The sequence below is a fragment of the Ambystoma mexicanum genome, chromosome 2p (assembly GCF_040938575.1).
Source record: "Ambystoma mexicanum isolate Mex_15411 chromosome 2p, UKY_AmexF1_1, whole genome shotgun sequence".
Classification (NCBI taxonomy): domain Eukaryota; kingdom Metazoa; phylum Chordata; class Amphibia; order Caudata; family Ambystomatidae; genus Ambystoma; species Ambystoma mexicanum.
In genome coordinates this window covers 1362316112-1362331458 of record NC_090923.1, presented here as the reverse complement: position 1 = coordinate 1362331458, position 15347 = coordinate 1362316112, and the positions used below count along the sequence as shown (strand labels likewise).

Here is a 15347-nt window from a genome sequence, read left to right as displayed (position 1 = left end):
AGCCGTGACCCAGCTGTGATCTCGGCGCTGGGACAACGATCACCGCCGTGGAGCTCCACGCGAGCCTCTTGGGAGCGAGGAGCATCGCACAGATCTAACGCGAGCCGCAGCCCAGCTGGGGGAGCGTTATATGTGCAGTGCCTGCCGTTTTAAGTGGGAAAGGAAACCCTGGGTCATCCGGAACAGCTGACAGCGAGCGCCGCCGCTCACGGAGGTTGTTAGCCACGGCACTCAAATATGTTTAAGTTTCCAGAAGCCCTGGTCTTTCAATGGTAACAGTGTCTCCCAGCAAGAAAATTTGCAAGCAGTGATCAGCAGACTATTAAGAGTGGATTGCAAACTTTGCTTGTAATAAAAAAAAAAAAAAAAGAAAAAAAAAAAAAAAGAAAAGTCTGCCTGAATTGTAAATCCTTCTGTAACCATGGCTGCCTCCATCCCACCTCCTTTGCCCTTTCTGAGTGAACCAGGCCGGCCTTCAATCACATGGGACAGGTGGAAGGATATGTTTGAGAACTACCTAGTAGCCATGGGAGGGGAAAGATTTCCATCTGCGCGAAAAAGGGCCTTACTACTACACAACCTTGGCATAGAAGGACGCAGAATTTTTGATGGACTCTCCAGACACCATACCCCTGAGGCAGGGGACATGGATGAATATATGTTTGCTCTTAACCAGCTTCGGGATCACTTCGAACCGAAGAAGAATGTTAGCTTTGAGAGGCACAAATTCTTCCAGCGAGCCCAGGAGAAGTCAGAGTCGGTGGAGTCCTACATCGCTTGTCTCAGATCCCTGAGTTACACTTGTGAATTTGAACATTTGGCTGATTCCCTTATCAGAGACCAGCTGGTTAGATGCACCAATAACGTGAGAGTACAGGAAAAACTTCTTGCAAAGGATATGAAATTAGACGAGGCAGTAGAATTGGCAAGAAGTATTGAACAGACTTCAGAGTATGTCAAGGAACTTAGGGTTGACAAATCCAATCCTTCATCGTCCTCGGTTTGTGTCGTCAATCAAAAGAAGAAAGTTGGCGTTCCCACAGTCAAGAGAGGAGGAGGGAATGCAAGAAATGCATGTGCTCACTGTGGCAGTTCAAGACATGGTATGAACTACCCGACCTGCCCTGCAAAATATGCGGAATGTTTCAAGTGCAAGAATAAAGGGCATATTGAGTTCAGCCCTGTGGACAATTACGAGGACGGCATTGGAAAAGGGTACAATATCCATGAAGTATCCAGCGCTCAAGAACTCACACCAAGGCACATTTTCGAGATTTCGGAGATGTCTGGGATGACCAAAGGTCCCGTGGACAAGTTCCAAGTAGATGGAATAGAGCTCCTAATGAAAGTGGACACTTGTTCCCCTTGGACCATCATATCCCAAGAAACATTAACTAACATTCTGGGAAGGGGTAGCAACATTATACAAGCTACCAATGTCAGGGTGTGTGGATATGCAGAGTCGGATATAAATATCTTGGGTGAATTCCGTGCAGAAATCACAGACAAGGAAAGAAGGTGCCAAGCCACAATCCTGGTGGCGGAAAAAGGGACCTCTCTGCTAGGCTGGGAGGAGCAGAGGAAGCTGGTTTTAAGGGTACAAGCCAGTGCACCGGACCCGGTCACCATTGCTGAGTTGGGGGACTCTTGGACCAAAGAATTTCCACAAGTGTTTTCTGAGAGTTTGGGAAGGCTTAAACATTTCGAACATCACACCAGGCTTAAGAAAAATGCTCAACCAGTAGTACACAAGGTACGACAGGTACCACTGAAGATGAGAGCACAACTAAAGGAGGAGCTAAAAGGCCTGGTTGTCAAAGGGGTGATTGAACCTGTTGTAGCCACGGAATGGTTGTCCCCAGTGGTTTTAGTCACTAAGGCCAATGAAAAGATGAGATTGTGTGTTGACCTACGTAGCCTCAATCAGAACATAGTGGTTGAGAGACACCCATTGCCTAATATCTCAGAAGTTTTGTCCACGCTAGGGGAACCCAAGTTATTTTCCATTATAGACCTCTCTGCTGCCTACCATCAGGTTCCGTTGTCTAAGGAATGTCAACACTTGACTGCATTCATCACTCCTGAGGGTGTTTTCAAGTACAACCGGATGCCCTTTGGATTAGCCTCTGCGGCATCCGTGTTTCAGAGAGTGATGGAAACGGTATTGAAAGGTCTTGAGAAAGTAACAGTGTTTCAAGATGACATTTTGATATTTGCAAATGATGGTTCTGAGCATGATACAATACTTAGATCGGTTTTAGTGAGACTAAAAGAAGCGGGTCTTACTGTTCAAAGGGAGAAATGCAAAATTGCTGTAACGGAAGTGGATTACTTGGGGCATAAAATCTCCTGTGAGGGTATTGCTCCCAGGAAGTCTTTAGTGGATAGTATTGTGAGTGCTCCCCAACCCCTTGACAAGGAGCAACTACGCTCGTTCATGGGATTGGCGGAGTACTACCACAAATTTGTGGATGGTTTTGCTACAATGTCATCTCCCCTGAGAGATTTATTGAAAAAAGGAACTAAATATGTGTGGTCGGAAGAATGTCAAAATGCCTTTAGTAAGATTAAAGATAGCATTGTGAAGGCACCCTCTTTAGGAGGGTTTGTGTCTGGCCGACGAACTGTGCTTACCGTAGATGCGAGCACATTAGGTCTGGGTGCCGCTCTTTGTCAATATGATGGCAACATTGAACATGTCATAGCTTTTGCCTCCCGACCTCTGAGGGGGGCGGAGAGCAATTATTCTGTGGTGGAGAGAGAGGCCCTAGCTGTATCATGGGCTGTTGCTCATTTTAAATTGTTTTTATGGGGTCAGTCGTTTGTGGTTAAGACTGATCACAAGCCGTTAGTCCAGCTACTGGGCAGTGCGGAATGGGCCAAAGGCTCACCTAGAATATCCCGTTGGATGGTTGACTTGCTGGCATATGACTTTAGAATGGTGTATATACCTGGGGGCGAAAATGTGATTGCTGATTGTCTGTCCAGACTTCCTGCACAGAACGAGAGTGTCAAGGATGTGAGCGCAGAAAGTACAGTGGGTATTTGTGCTTTAGTACACAATGCCATAAGCAAAGAGGAGTGGCAGTCAGCTGATGTCATGGATGAGGTCTTGGGGCAGGTAAAAGAGTGGACAAAAAGTGGTTGGCCCAGAAAAGATCTCATTGAAAAGAAATATGATGTTTATTACTGTATTAAAGAGGAGTTAAACATGTCGGAAGATGGGTCTCAACTCAGAAAAGGAATGAAAATAGTACCCCCGTATGAGATCAGGCCCAAATTAGTGGACATAGCTCACCAAGGTCATCTAGGCATGGGAGGTACCAAAAGGCATATCAGAGAATTCTTTTGGTGGCCAGGTATTGATGGTCAGGTTTAGAAATGTGTGAGGAACTGCAAAGAATGTGACAGAAGTGACAAAAGTAAGACCATTAAGGAAGTTCCCTTAAGACCAGTAAGTGTTCCAAGTGAGCCATGGAAGAAATTAGCAGTTGATTTAATGGGACCCATACAGGAATTGGGAGAGGGTGTTAAATACCTCATTGTCCTGGTGGATTATCATTCAAAATGGGTTGAGTGGAAAGCCATTAGAGAAGCAACAACTTCACAAATGATTGATTTTTTTGAGGAAGTCTTTTATAGGGAAGGATTTCCCTCAGAACTTGTTTCTGATAATGGGGTGCAATTCTGTTCGGACAGGATGGTAGAGTTTCTCAAGAGGTTTGGTATTAAGCACTACAGGACAGCACTATACCAGCCCAGAGTGAATGGTCTTGTCGAGAGAGCAAATAGATTTCTTAAAGGAGGGTTGCAACTAGCGATGGCTTCAGGTTTGAAGTGGCAGACAGCTCTCAGGGAGATGGTCTGGAACTATTGTGTAACTCCTCACTCGGTTACTGGTATTTCATCTTTCATGTCTCTCAAAGGCAGACAACCAGGTACAAAATTGTGTCCGGGTTGGTTGGATTTAGCGAAGAGTGTACATGTTAACAGGGAAAGGATCATGGATCTCATTAGGGAAACTCAAGATGATTACAAGGAGAGGTTTGACACAAAAAGGGGTGCCAAGGAGGTGAAATGGTCAGTGGGTGACTGGGTTTATGTTAAGAATCCCAGAGCTTCTCCCAAAAATGTATTGTGAGCAAGTTTATTGGCCCAAAGAAAATTGCTGTGATAAGAGGTAATGTTGTTATCATGGAGGGTGGAGAATGTTGGTCAATGGCCAAATTGGTTAAGTGCAATATGGTGGACAGCGGAGCTGGTGAGGGAACCAGAGAGGAACAAACCTTATGGGAGAATGGAGGGGAAGAACAAATGTATGAACCTAATGTGAGTACAGCCTCCAGCAACAACAGCAGTTTGAATGCCAATAGGGTCAGGAACAAACCGGTCAGGTTAAATGATTATTACCTGGGTTAAACTTGCCACAAAATGAAGGGAGGAGATGTGTTAAGATGAATCTTCTCAGTGTTGTCATTGTGCCATCTTATGTTATAATATGTTTAGCAAAAAGAGTGGCATTGTGATGTCATGTTGTTCTTATTGGAATATTTTGTTTCACTGTATATTCTGGTTTGGTCAGTTGGAGCCTGCCTCTTGAGGGGGTACCTGCTGTCCTTGTATCATACCTAATAAAAGTCAGTGTGATACTTTAAGTCACTGTGTGGACCCATACTTAACATTGCTCTTTATAAGGGGCCGGGCCACTTGAACAAACCGCGTCCGAACACGGTTTGTTTCCAGATCGTGTCCTCGCCGATACTCTGAGTTCTTGCTCTTCCTCCTGGCCTGATTCCTGGTTCCTCCTTTCCCGGTTTCCTTTCCCTGGCTGTCCTGTCCTGGACCTTGCTGCCTCCTTGTTCTTTGCTCCTGGGGAGGAGTCCCTCCTGTTCTTTCTGGTTCCTTGTTCTGGGGTGGTTCCCCCTTCCCATTTCCATTAGTAGGTTGGCCTTGTTCCTATGTTCCCGGGTTCCCCTGCCTTTGGGTTCTTTGCCTGCCTCTTGTCCTGCCTTGGTACTCTGCCACCTTTTGGACTCACCGACTCTACAGTCTACATCCTTTGCCTGAACTTCCACTGTCACCTGGATCCAGTCTTCTACAAAGGAAATGCTTTCCCTGTCAGTGCTGACCTGACGCCACGATAATCAGGGGAGAGCGCACCCATTGGCGTTGGGAGCTGGTTCACCACCAACCCGGTTCCCATTTGGGTGGGTGTCGGACCGGTTTCCCGCATCATCAATCTCCACAGGAACTTCCGACAGTCTGGCAGCTTCTCCGAGACCATCGCCCGGACGAACAGGTACTCAGTGCCCTCGAGACGTTTTCTTTAACACCTTGCAGCTTGAAAAAAGATGTATCAACCAGTTGCCCCATAAAAGAAAAGGGATAATGCACTGCAATGTTTCCATTTTGATGGAGATCTTCCTCACTACCCGGTTGATCCCTATCAAGTTGATCACCAGGCGGAATGCTCCCCATGCCTTGGGCACCAGAAAAACAATTGAGTAGCACCTGCATTTCCACCTCTGCCTCCTCTGGGACCTTCACAATAGCTCCCTTCTACTTCATGATAAGAATCTCTGCTGATAAGGCACCCCGCTTTCTCTGATGCTTTGGAAAAACAGTCACCACTGGTCCAGTACCGGCAGGGAATGAGCTTCCCATTGGTGTCTAAAAGCTTTCAGTCGTACTCCCACTAAGAGGGAACCGGTGTAGAGAGGAAGGCCGATTCTTAACGATGGGGACATTCCGCTTCTGTTACACAGCTGGTGGCGCCATCCGCCAGCTCCTGTAATCCTGACGAGGCTCTACAAGGTGGTTTTGAGGGTTGGACCAATCTAAGCTGTCTTGAGGGAGGAAAGGACCTCTGCCAGAGTGAGCCTACATGAATCGCCTGTTTATAAGCTTGGTCCAACTTGACCTCTAAATCCTCACCAAACAGCTTTTCCCCCAGGAAGGGAAGGTGGAGGGGCAATGACTTTCCAGAGCTTTCCGTATTTCTATTTCAAGTGTGGATTTGCCTTCTGGCAGCTATTGCAGATCCCATGGCCAAAGAGACAGCCCGTAACTGGCCATAAATCAGGTTTGATTTAAGTTCAGCCTGCACATGCATAGCCTCAATCAAATCGGAACAATCTGCACCTTCCACCATCCGATCATATAGGGTCTGGAAGTCCTCCAACAGGGATTTGGCCATGTACAAGGTGTAGGTCCCAGCTGTTAGCCCCAACTTGGATGCAGCATATGTTTTCTTGACTCAATCTTTCGATCTGTGGGATCCCTCACAGTCACTTCCTTTGATGACATTAAAGATGTACCCATCAGGCTTGCCAGCAGGGAATCCACCTTGATGTTCACAAGCAAATTGATCAGCAAATTGACAAAGGGTATATCTTCTTCATAAACCTGGGCGCTGATAACTTCTTGGGGTCCTTCCAGTCCTTTTGGAGCCTCCATCAAATCGATTAAATCACCAGAAACCCCTTTTTAGGATTGTCTTCAAACTGTTGACCCATGGGATCTTCAACATCCACCCCCATCGTCGGGTTACACAGTCTGCCACCCTATGCAGAACTCGAGGGATGCCCTTCTGATCCTACATTTAATCTTTATGTCTTTCTTCCTCATCTGAGGAAGCAGGGGTATATGTGTCAGAGGATGAGGAGGAAGAGTCCTCTTTCTTGCACCCCTTTGTTTACTTGCCGACTCCTCCCTCAATTTCATCCTCAACACCTGCAACAGTCTGGCCTTACCCTGGTCTAAAAGGATGACTTTAGAGACCCTCCTGGGGTCATCTGATGATCATCAAACTACACTAGAAGTCATTCCCACATCATCAGACGCCATCATGCTGTTAAAGTCAACAGCAAATGTCTCAGAATGGTGGGTGATGATTTGGGGAGCTTAAGATGACTTAATGAATATGCCAACATCATCCCTATTTTAGGAAACTCTTTGTTCCTGATGCTTTTAGGATGACTTGCTAATCAATTCAAGAGATTACACGTTTGTCCCTGATGATTTGGGGATGATTCTGGGATGGCCGGCTGATTACTTCAAGAGCATTGCCATGAAACATGGTTGTTCTTCATGATTCGCGGATGACGTACTGATTACTTCAGAACATCAGAGTTTGTAGGAGGATATTCCGGACAAATACAGACTGTCATTCCGCTTTTGCTTAGGTGCCTTTGTGCTAAATGAACCCCAATGTGGTAAGGGTAAAGCTTGAGACTATGTTGGGCCAAAGTGGAAGCCAGAGGCCTAAACATAGCATGTGAATCCTTTGCCATCCCAGTCAAAAGCAGGAACCCAGCACCCTCACAATCAATACATTTCCATGCTGACTGCACCAATATATGCCAGTAGTCACATGTATTCATTCACACAGTATTCATGTTTGCTTTGCGCATAATTCAACAATCAACAAACAACAAACATAACCAAAAGGACAACCAGGATAAATAATTAAAAAACTATAAACAAAAAAAAACACATAGGATCCAAAAAAGAAACAAACAATAAACAAACAGAACCACAAAGTCCCATCAACCGAGGTCTCAACTACCCACAACCTACCAAATACAAGCAAGAACAAACCACAAACAGCAAAGACTAAACTCAAAAGACCAGGAAAAACACTAATCGAAAGAGGACGCCCACTCAAAGGAACACAACCCACATCACGCCACACCAAAAGAAAGACAAAGAAGCCAGAACAGACAACAGAAATAAAAAGAAAACCCAAACCACTGGGGAAGGCACTGACCAGCATGATCACACAATCCCAAATAAATGCGACAATAAACATCCCAGATGGCCCAAGGAGACATACAAATAAAAGACTAAAGAGAGACTACATTGCTCTCTACCTGTCCACATACGACAACGTGTTAAACAAACATGGCACAGCAACAACGGACAGCCAACAAGCGTAAAAAATACAGACCCAACCAATAAATGTAGTGCCCAGGGATCTGTTGTCCAGTTGGCCAGGACATTGCCATCGCTATTGGATCCAGTTTCTGGGGGTGGACCAGTCCAGGAGGATCACCTGGATAACCACAACATACTGATCTCACGGCTTTGTAACACCTTGGGACTCACAGGTCAGGCACTGGCTTGGTTAGCCTCTTTTATCTCTGACCCCCCCCATCCCAGGTCGAACTTGGTGCCTTTCTCTCGACTATCACCCTCTCAACCTGCGGCGTTCCCCGGGAGTCTAACCTATCCCCCGGTTCTTCAACGCATACATGGCTACCCTGGCACGGGTGATTGACACTTTCACCTCTAATTTACAGTGTTATGCGGATGACAGGCAACTATCCTTCAGGCTACCCTCAGCCGCCTTCTCCTCCTCACTCATACCCGACTGTTTGTCCGCTATTCAGTCATGGTGTGCTGCAAACTACCTTCGTCTCAATACCAGTAAAACTGAGATTGTTCGCTTTGGGACACCTGCCCCAGCTTTCCTCCCCTCACTCTGGCCGGCCACCCTTGGCCCTGCGCCTACCCCCACCTGTAAGGTCAAAGACCTCGGGGTCATCTTCGACTCCACTCTCTCCTTCGCCTCTCACATTTCCGACATCTCAAAAAAGTCTACCAACTACACCTCCTCAGGGTTACTCTACCCTTTCTCACTTTCCCTCAGCGTTTCACTGTCTCCAGAGCCCTGGTTCTCTCCAAACTGGAGAACTGCAACAGCCTCTTCCTCAACATCCCTGCTTCTACCTTGTGCCCTCTGCAACTCATCCAGAACAGAACCGCAAGGCCTATCCTTGGCCTCAAGCTCAGGTACCGCATCTCTCCAATGCTGAAATCCCTTCACTGGCTCCCCATGGCTGCAAGATCAACTTCAAGACCCTCTGCATTGTCCACAAGGCTTTCTGGGGTCAGGGACCTACTTACCTTCAACGTTGCCTTCCTAAATACTGTCCCTCTTGAGCCCTCCGCTCATCTACCTCCAACCTTCTGCGAGTGAGCCGGTTCTCCAAGCAGATATTTGGAGGGAGATCCCTTTCCTCAGCAGGTGCCTCCTTCTGGAACAGCCTTCCTGCCACCCCCTGTCTTGAGCCTGATATTCTTAAATTCTAGAAACTCCTTAAGACCTTCCTCTTCTCTCTTCCATCTCTTTCACCCTACCCAGCTAACCTAGCTCTCTGCTCTTCGTTCTCTCCCTCCTTTCCACACAGCTTACTGACTGGCCGCCTTGTGTACCTCAAAGTCACAGGTCCCAGGCACCCCAGCTAGTCCTTCTGCACTTTCCTCAGGGACCTGCAACCCCCTTTCCCCCACTGCACTTGTAATAAAACCTTGAGAGGTTCTCTCTCTGCACTTCACCCGTCTCTACCGACTGGGTGCATTTGTTCCCCTGCCCCTCTCTTGCCCACCCTGCACTTGCACAATCTGTCCACAGCCCTGCCTGAAGATCGTTCTGTCTGTTCTCCCTCGTCTTCACCCCATAATGTGCACTTGAAAAACCGCAGAATCGCCGTCAGGCCCATTTGCTGTGTCTAAACGGTTAAATGTATCATTCACTTAATCTGCCTCTGCAGACAGTTATTGTCTCAGAAATTCAAGGGCTCTGAGCGACTGTTGTGTTTTCCCCCGTGTTTCCTCCCTCCTTGAGCGCTTTGAAATACTTGCCTGTGTATAGGTGCTATATAAATAAACATTACCAAACCTTACCATACGCGGTCCACAGGGAGTGGAATAGTGACACCGAAGGGTGAAATGCTGTACCAATCCCTTTTCCCCATCCTACCAGGAAGGATATTTAGGAACTCAAACCCCCCCGCCCCCATTCCCGACACTGACACTTTCTCACGGACAACTCACTGTTAGCGACAAGACTACCCCCCCTTTCGACAGTATTTTACTGGATTTTCCTAAATTTACTAGTGAAAACTACAATCCCCATAATTCCTCCCCTCTGTTTTTTTCTAAAGTCACCGAAACGAGGAGGAGAGAGATTGGGAGGATGAAGATTACCAACAGGGAACCACAGACACAGAAAACAGACTCCCCCCTTTCTAGCAGACTGTCCCATTAATGAGGCCAGGCTAAGTCAGGCCTCCTTCTTTAATTACTAATACCTGACTCCACTTGTCTCTCCCAGGCGGCATAAAAGGCGGAGCAGGAAAGCACACTGAGCGAGTCGGGCATGCTGGAAAGTGCCAGAGAGAAGGAGAAAGCCCAAGTGAGCTGCAGAAGCCCTGGAAGAGGAGAAAACCGCCCAACCACTGGCACTGCTATTTGAGAGGAGACTGCATTGTGGAGGAGGGAGCTGTACTTCCAGAAGGCAAGACCTGGGGCAGCTGGGGTTGCCTGGTGGAACCTATAGCAGAACTTCTCCCCTTGGTCGAGACAGCCGAACCCAGGTACACGAGGGGCAGGAGGAAAGACCCTGACCTCATTGAAACAACCCCCTTGTGGCTCCTACAGCGCCCAAAAGATGAAATGTCATTTTGGGGAGTTGTGAAGTGGGAGCAAAATGATCACAAGTGCATTCTGGGACTGTGAGTCCAAAAACATACTTTTGAAGCTTATGAACTTTGTGAGAAGGGTCCGAGCCCGGCAGAGGGAGACCCCTGTGACCTTTGTGGGAGGGGTCCGAGCCTGGTAGAGGGAGACCTTGTGAACTTTTGTGAGAGAAACTGGCACCAGAGATAGTTGGTCTGGTGCCACGTGGGCACTCATTCAAAAGGTATCTGGCTGGTGGCCCCTCTCCGAACCAGGAGAAACAAGTACCAAGAGGCCTTAGGGGAGGTCGGTGTGAGGTGTCAAGGTGTTCATGCGAGGGCTAAACCAAACCCCTTGTACAGTCGAAGGTCTTTGACACATTGTGGGGGCAAACGTGAACCCGACTGAGGGATGCCTGCGAAATGGGGTGAACCCTAAGACACCCTATAACATTGTGACCACTGTTAAAACCAAACACGTCTCATAATTCATATATATAAAATTCAGTGCATTACATAATAAAATCAATCAATACAACGTAAAATCATTACAATCTGTTTATAAAAGCAGTCATGAAATATATCAAATTTAAGTCATCGCCACGCAAGAATTGGAGCCACAGTGCCTCTATTTCACCAGGGTCAAATTGATTGTTGTAGGACTTCATGTGTTTATACCGCACAGCGTAAAAACTTTCACACACAATCAATAGATGGTGCAGTGTCTCAATTGTTTAATTTCCACACAGGCGACACATACGCTTTGTGCGTGGTAACCCCATTTGGGCACCTTGTGTTGCAAGTGCCACCAATCTATTAAATTTAAGTAGAATATATAGCCGAACAGTTTGCGGGCTTGGGTAAGCATTGATGTAGCCTGGCGTGGAACTTCTGGTGATGCGTTCTTGACAATAAATTCCACTAAGAGATTTAGTGGCAAGGTTGATTAGCTGTTCTTCATAACATATTTCTTTCATTACTCTTTTTAGTGTCAGTTTCATGGTAAGGATACTAGGTGTTCTTTCTATAGACAATACACCGATTCAGTTTGAGTGTCGCCTTTTTAGTTTACCATAATACCAAACGAGGCAGTCCCATCAAATCTCATTAGTGCAGCGACATAGGGTACAATTATGGTGTCCATGTCCAATCGGTTTAACTTCTCATAGTTTAACACACAATGACTGGTGAATACATATGGCATCCCTAGCAGATCAAATTCTAGGTAGATGTACTCCACACTTACATTGGCTGGTAGGCGAACATCTTTCGTAGCAAGCGAGCTTCGAACCGCTCCACCGACTTAATAATGTTATGGCCCCAAATTGTTATTGCATACAATAGTATTGCTCTGATTTTTGCTGTGTATATACACAGTACTGCAGATACGGAGTAGCCGCAATTTCTGCCGATAAATATGCTCAGAGCATTCGTCGAGATAATGCAACGAGCCTGAAGGGATGACCAATGTGCATTCCATGTGAGACGGTCATCCACAATAACACCCAGATATTTGTAAGAAGTTACTTGTTCCACGCTTTTACTATTCAATTGCCACACGTATTTTTCTGGTCTTTGTTTTTTTGTGAATGCCATCACTTTGCTCTTATCAATGTTAATTCGTAGGCCATTATCAGTGCAATATGTACCAAGGGCGTCTAGCATATGCTGGAGACCAGCAGGACTGTAATCTAGCAAGATGAGATCATCCGCATATGCTAGCCAACCGACAATTACATCTGAGATCTTCACAGTGTTCACTGCACTAAGGCGGAATGCCAAATGCATATCTGCCAGATATAGGTTGAAGAGTACCACAGCAACCATGCACCCCTGTGTTACTCCACTATATGTTGGCATGGTCGCAGATAATTTACCTTCAGCATTTAGGCGGATCCGCACTGTTGTGTTAGTGTGCATCATCATCAGCATCCGAAGAAGACCCAATGGAATTCCCCAACTATGCAACTTCTGCCACAGACGGTTTCTCTGAACCGTATCGAATGCTGCAGATAAGTCGATATATGCGCAGTATACGTCTAGATTTCATTTTAGCCAGGCATGTTCAACCGCAGTGGTTAACAATAGCAAGCCATGCACTGTGCCCGAGCCTTTTCGGAATCCGATTTGATGGTAATATTTTTTTTGCCAGTAATCCACACATTCAATTCCTGCAGGAGGACACAAGCAAAAATCTTGGACAATGTATCAAGCATAGCCAGCATACGCAAATTATTCGGGGAATCCCAAGCACCCTTTTTGTGTACTGTTAGTATGTGACTGGATTGCCAGGAATGGGGAATCGAGCCAGTGACACCTATCTGTACAAACAATAAGTGTAGAGCGGCTGCCCAAAGTTCTGGCTGCCTTTTTATTAAGAGATTACACACACCATCGGGCCCTGCAGCTCTTGACTTTTTTAGTTTTATGATGATCGCCATTATATCCGATATGGTAGCACGACAGACCCAGTGCTCATAAGGGATTTCAAGAATGTTACCATTAGCCACAGAGCGACCCAAGGTTCTACTTATATGGCTGCACCATTGTTCTTCCGTTATGCCTTACTGGGGGCCTTAGAGAAAACCTGACTGACTGGGGCTTTAGAGAGAGCCTGACTGGGGGCTTAAGGGAAAGCCTGACTGGGGACCGAGAACCGAACTTAAGAAAAGGGAAGAACCCAAGGGGTCTAGAATGACTTTGTTGAAACGTGAACTGTGGCAAATGTGAACCCGACGGAGGGATACCAAGAGAAAGCTAGGGGAAGGGACCCCACGCTTTCTGATGAGATTGAGAAAGTGTGAACCCGACCGAGAGAATTGTGAAACTGGTGTTTGCGCCCGGCTGAGGGGGAACGCTGTGCAAAATGTAATATTGTGAAGCATGCACTTGCCATAGAATAACCGTGACCCAGTGAGACGTGATCGCTCTTCGGAAGCCTCCGTTTAAATTGGCAAGTGCTTTGACAGGCTAACGCTGAAAGAAGGATCGGAGCCCGGCTGTGGGGGGAGCCTAGGGTGAAGAGTAATCACCCGACTCAAAGGTTACCAGAAGGAACTGTTTGTTTTGTTGTTCTTTGTTGTTTTTGGCATATCATGCCCTCTGAAGCAAGAGACCCTGCATGAGAAGAGACTTGGCCAAAGAAGGCCCTGATATAGAGAAAAGGAACTGTAAGCTGTGCCGGAGAAGTCCAGGAGCGTGCTGTGCTCAAGATTCCCGCCTTGTCCTGTGCTAAAAACTTGGGGAAGGAAGATCCCGGCCTGACTTATCATTTTGTGAACACTTTTTTTTATTGTGAACATTATCTCACACTATTTTGTAGCATAGCGGTAAGGAATGGCAATCGTTTTTTTTAGTATAGGCCCTTTTTATTTGACTAGTCTCCACTTGGACTGTATTATTATTTGATGGTCGTAGCTTGCTCCCATCTTAGATTTAGGCTTAAATTAGGTGTTTATCATAATAAACACCCTTGAACTATGATCACTTGTGTCTGTCTTGCTTTGATCGTGGGGACAACAGGGTAGGTCCAAGGACAATGCGGGAGGACAACTGCCTTCCCTAACCGTTAACAGAGAACAGTTTGTTAACACAAACACAATGTCTCTTTAGGAGAAAAATTGTTATAGAAAACAGTGCGCTTATCAATCATAGGTGGACACACAGTACAAAGAGGAAAGACATTGTGCTAGCTAACCCTAGGGAAGAACACCCTGTCCCTAACAGGGGTGCCTGGCCCTAGGTGGCGTGTGGTGCAAGGCCTATCTAATAGGGATAGACAGGAGATTCTGTCCCTAATATTTCACATTTAGTGCATCCATATATATATAGATGTATTATCATACACAATGTACAAATCCGACCGTCTGTTGATGGACTGGCAGGACTGGTTATTAGATTCTTCCGGAACAACTCAGGTTGATGCTACAACAACCTGTCACCTGGAGGACGCTCTTAATTGTAGTTTTAAACAACCTTTAGGTGTTAGAGTCACCAGGCGCAGTAGGATTATACCACAAGACTGGTTAAAAGTAATGCTCATTAAGGCTGAGCATGTTAAAAAGCTCACTCTACATGAGTATTAAGTATAAGTTGTTAAGACTAGCATCTCTGTATTACTGTGAGAGATATCATCAAGGTCATGAGAACCCTCATGCCCAAAAAGGTCGACCAGTTTCGATGGCAGGTAAAAGTTAGGCCATCTTCTTCAGGACCTTACTTATGTTTTGAAATTGATCCAATATCTACCTACACTGGAGGCGCTGAAGGCGAATGCATATGTCTCCTATTGAGGCTTATATGGAAGTGCAGTCAAGAAGAAAGGTCACTGCAAAACTTTCAAGAAGGTAAATATCACTTGCACTTGGTGGTGCAGTTGCTCTGTGTGTCAGTGCAGGACATTGGGTCGTCTGGGAAAAAACCCTGTTAGGGACAGGGTGGTCTTCCCTAGGGTTAGCTAGCACAATGCCTGTCTTGCTTTGATACCATGCCTTCCTTACAGAAACCATTCCAACCCGGTCTCCACCATGGACAATACCCCAACCAGAACAAGGGACATGTTGGAATCCAATCACACTCTACACCCCCTACATCATCAAGACTGGAACAACAGAGCGGTAGCTACCCTATTTACCCCCCGGAACGAACCGGAAACAACTAACCCTGCCATACACCATATTGGTCAACTCGACAAAGACTGACCACCAAAGAACCACCCAACAGACTCAACTGGGGGAAACCCACCTGGAACAGAACCCCAATCAACACCACACCGGTCAGAACAGACAATACTACCAACAACCCGAAAGGGAAATTAAGCAAACTACACTGCAGTCCCCTCAACGGTAGATCCATGGCAAAACACTCAACAGAAATCCATGACCTAAG

The 15347-nt window shown here is 46.4% G+C and overlaps 1 protein-coding gene across 2 annotated transcripts in view; it reads right to left on the bottom strand.

Moving 5' to 3' along the window:
• The window catches only part of FLCN (folliculin), a 611825-nt gene that overhangs the window by 587622 nt on the left and 8856 nt on the right, over positions 1-15347 (bottom strand). The window lies entirely within an intron of this gene.